General features: G+C 36.3%; 1 long non-coding RNA gene across 1 annotated transcript; it reads left to right on the top strand.

Moving 5' to 3' along the window:
• The first annotated feature begins 4,303 nt into the window (after window positions 1-4,303).
• On the top strand, window positions 4,304-4,679 carry LOC118335337. The gene is made up of 3 exons (XR_004797059.1): window positions 4,304-4,367; window positions 4,498-4,531; window positions 4,626-4,679. It is a non-coding gene; the product is annotated as an uncharacterized LOC118335337 (long non-coding RNA).

Consider the following 4,679-nt stretch of genomic DNA (forward strand, 5'->3'; position numbering starts at 1 on the left):
TAAAGCAACGATCAGATCTCTTAAACCATCCAGTGCAAAACCATGGATGTAGATGTACTCCAAGAGCTTTGTACAACACTAACCATTCCTATTACAAAATTTAATAACTTCTCTTCTTTATTCTTAATAAAGTCTCTGGAAGTTGGCTGTTGTTTCAATATTTGGAGATCCCTTGTAATTACAGGCATATCAGCATCCTTTCTACAGTGTCAAAGGTTGCAGAGAAATTGCAATAGCTGAGCATATCATCTGCCATCTGAATATTAGTTAATTTGCCCTGCACCCTATGCAACTTGGCTTCAGAGCCAACTATTCAACGTAGACAGTCAGTTTTTTTTAACAGGAATGGTTTGAGGTGTTGTTGTCGGAGCTGTGTTTCTCACCCTCAAGAAGACCTTAATCATATAATTCTAATGTCTAAGTTATAAATCTAGCTTCTTCAGATGCTCTTCAGTGGATAGAATCATATCTATTAAATCCTGTGACATTACCTTTTTCTTTTTAACTTATGTAAAGTGCCTTTGAGTTTCTTGAAAAGCGCTCTATAAATAAAACGTATTATATTATTTAAATCGATCACAGTAAGTCCAACTACAGAATCATCAATCAGCTGCCCTCTGTTTGTCCACAGGTCGTCAGCCCATTACTATTTACATTATATATCAATTATCTTCCATCTGTGTAGCCTGACACCAACATCCAAATGTATGTGGATGACATTTTATTTACATGGTAGCAATAGGACACAAGTTGCTAATGAACTTACAAACTCCATGGTTCATGTCACAGCATTGGCCAAGCAATGTTGTTTACAGCTAAATGTGTCTAAAACTGAATGCATGTTTTTCACCAAGACAAACAGGTTTTGTCTTTGTCTCAAGGAAGAGGCTACAGGTAGCATCTGATTAGATGTACCTTTGAGATCCAAAAATCCCAAGCTGTCTTTCAAAAGATCAGTTGAATTTTAAGTTAATTCAAGATTACACGTGAACATGCAATCTTTAAGATGTGCATGCATTTTGTGGTCATTTCTCATATCACTTGTTTATCAAGCAGGTTGCAGGCTTGCACCACTACTCTAAAACCATGACAGTCTTTTTACAAACACTTCAAATCCTTGACAATAAATCAGTACGTTTCATCATTGCCCTATATTAACAAAATATAACTTGCTGAGTTGGGAAAAGTTGATTACATTTTCTAAAAGAAAATTGTTTTCATTGGATCAGATTCATGTATACTGTTTATGCGTTTTATGTCTGTTTCTTATTTGCATGTTTCAGTTAGTGTTTAACAATTCAACAGTGCTGTCTTATTTAGTCCATATTATTACCAATAGCAGTTATTCTTGTTCTTGTATTATGAGCCTCTGTGTTGCATGTTTTCAATAGTATCTGACAATGAAGTACAAGGGTGTCCAGAATTATGCTTCTATTAAAATTTGTTTGTTTTTATTATTTGTCTGCATGCTTTTAAATAACTTTGTAATTTCCAGACCAGAGTTACATCCCATTACAATTAGTGTGCCCTGCAATGATGGCCACAGCAAGAATAGACAGCATTGTGTTTATTAGTCACTAAGTATCTAAAATGTGCAAATAAAGGTGCATGTTGACAAGTCCCTTAGTAGGTGGAACCTAAATATACAGGTAAATAGAAATGTATACAGTTAAAAAACAAAAAACAAAAACAAAACAGTGGCACTAAAAGTTAATGTGACCCCACCCAGATTACGGGGACCGATACACAGAATATAACTATACCAGCCCTAGCCACCAACCATCTGAGTGTTGACACAATTTTTAAAGGGTTCAAGAGAAGTTGCGAGAAATAGGCAGGACAGGGTACTTACCGCGGGGAGACTATCACAGACCCCAATAGAAATCACCTCGTGTGCACACTGATCACTGCAAACACTACAAGTTACACTGCAAGGAGGGAAGTACAACACAACGTCACAAACATCAACGACCGCTACCTTCAAACAACTACACTGCATGCAAGGAGGTTGTGCATATCCCACGATACTTCCCTGCCAGGTCGTCCCAACTTGCCTAATCAAAAGCAAAAGCAGAAATACAATGAGATTCAGGTATGGGCTTCAGATTTCACAGACATTCAGTGTCACACACACACATTATAAGAAAGACAAGTATTTCAACAATCTACCAGATAAGATTTAAGTGTATTACAGTCTGTAAACACATTGACCAAGCCGCCTTTGGCGAACTGGCTCAGCGCAAGAGCCAGCAGTCTGGCACTTCAACTCTGGAACACTGTTCAGTGTGGGGCTCCTGCTACAAACAAGACAATGGCAACAGTCATGCACAGCTCCAAACTCTGGCTTTAAACAGGGAGATGGACGAGCTGGGCTCTGCTCTGCCTCCTTCCAGAATAGGCTCCAGAGCATGCCCCGCTCTGGACGACTCGGGACAACACTCAAAACAACAACTGTGCATGACATCCCACGCATCCTGCACCACACCAGCCTCAAACGAAGAGCACTAATTCGCCCTCCACACACCACTGTCCTCTATCAAACCGCGGGAGCTCCTCCTGGCTGCCACTAGCTACTAACAGGAGATCCCTCTGACTCTACCTAACAGGGCGGTGCTTTCAATTTAGATGCCAGCCCTCACATATAGTACCATAATACACGAATAAAAAAATGAGGGTGCTTTCTGAAAATTCACAGTTCAAACGTTTGTTAAAGTTGATGTTATGTTAATTAAGCTGTAAGTGGACGTGTTGAATTTCCATTGAAGTGTGTGTGAAGCAGTTATGAGTGACACACCTGAACACACCCTTAGTTCCTGCTTAGGCACATTATTTCAATCACATGACACAAAAGAAACCGAAAGGATATTGAAACAAAAAAATAGTTGGCCTCAAATGATAAACAGAAAGACATCAACGACTACGACAGAAGGTATGTCTTTAAAGTTTCAGCTCATGATTATTAACTGCTTTAATTTTGGTACAAAAAACTGTGGTTAAGTTATATGATGTCATTTTCAAAAAAAACTTGGAGTACAGAAGTTAAAGCTTAATTACTCAATTTCAGAATAATTTCTCGAGGTAAACCATCACCGCTTCTTTTCACAGGCACAACTCTTGAAGTGAGTTTACATTCTATCTTAAGTTTGCATTTTCTCTAAAATTCTGATAAAGGATTTCTATTTTGTTTCTGTCCTAAAACTAGTTAAAGTGTCATGGCCATGACCATACAAGTGTTTTTTTGTGTTTCCCCCTCCTCTGTGTTTCCTGTGCTCCTCTGTATTGTAACCAGATATTCACAAGCCTCATCCAGTAAGCCACCTAATTCCTTTCCGCCCTGCTTCAACTACCTCCATACCCCACTACCTTTCCAGTAAACTCTTTTAATTAATCTTACTCCTGAGTCTGTGTTTGTAACAGAGAGTGAAAAATGCATGTCCGCGTTTTCATTTTTTGTTTGCTTACCTTCGTACTTTCACTTTCTCTTCTTGAACACAATTTATTTATTGTATATATTCTGCAACTTCAATTTAATATAATCATTTTTTTGTTTGTTTATTAGGATCCCTATTAGCTCCAGCACAAGTATAGGCTATTCTTCCTTCCTCTACCAGACACAAAGTCATATACATTTATACACACTGTAACCACAAAAAGACAACACAAATTGAATTAAATTTCATTGAAAACTAACATACAAATACAATATAAAGAATATTATAAAAACAAAACATGTTTCAATCAAGTTATTGTTTAAGACAAACAGTAATCAATCACACTTCCTCAAGAATTCATAATAAAGTTGTTTCCTTTATTAATACAAATAAATAGTACTTCTTAATAACCATAAATCATTATCTGACATGATAATAATAATGAAAATCTTTGTGTGCTTTACATATAAAATTCTAAAAACACAGCGTATCAAATAACTTTTACATTATCTGCTAAGGATTTTTTTTTAACTTTTATCCAGGTTCACATTTAATGTCTTAATTTACACACGCAAATACAATTTGACTGTAGTTCTAAATATTTGCAGATACTGCACATTTTGAACCAGTATGCACTGGCAGTGAATTCCACCTGACCATCATGATCTGTACAGAACTGTTTTCTGAATCATACATGTTTTAGCTTTAGGTAGCATGAACCTTTTTCTTGTTAAAAATCCATAAACAATAAAAAGGTTTGCTATTGCAACACAGTTTAGTCAGATTTTACTTGTGACAAGTTGCAACAGTCTTTGATTTTAGGCAATAAATAATGCAGTTCATATCGATAAATGTTTCTTGTTTACATGTCTGCTTAATATTTTATTCTAGCTATGTTTGGATGGTTTAAATCAGAACCCTGTCCACCCCCTGAGAGTAAGATATTCTAAATATTACAGAACATTGTTTATACTCTTATAGTTAAAAAAAAATGTATGCCTTCTTCAATTAAAATATGACTACTATTACATGTGCACTTTACTTAATTTACTTACTTACTTGTCAGCTTTTACTGAACAATGGAGGAAAATACCATGGGGGTGAGTGCACAACAATTGTACAACTGCAATGAGACTGATTTTTGTTATGTCATTTCACAACCAAGCAGTAAAATGTTACCTATTTATTGAACAGCCACAGAGAGAGAGACCTTCAGTATGTGAGGGATTATCAGCCTCATAATAAAGA

This window comes from Morone saxatilis, unplaced genomic scaffold, assembly GCF_004916995.1.
Source record: "Morone saxatilis isolate NCDOM2014 unplaced genomic scaffold, NCSU_SB_2.0 Contig24, whole genome shotgun sequence".
In the NCBI taxonomy this organism is placed as follows: Eukaryota; Metazoa; Chordata; class Actinopteri; family Moronidae; genus Morone; species Morone saxatilis.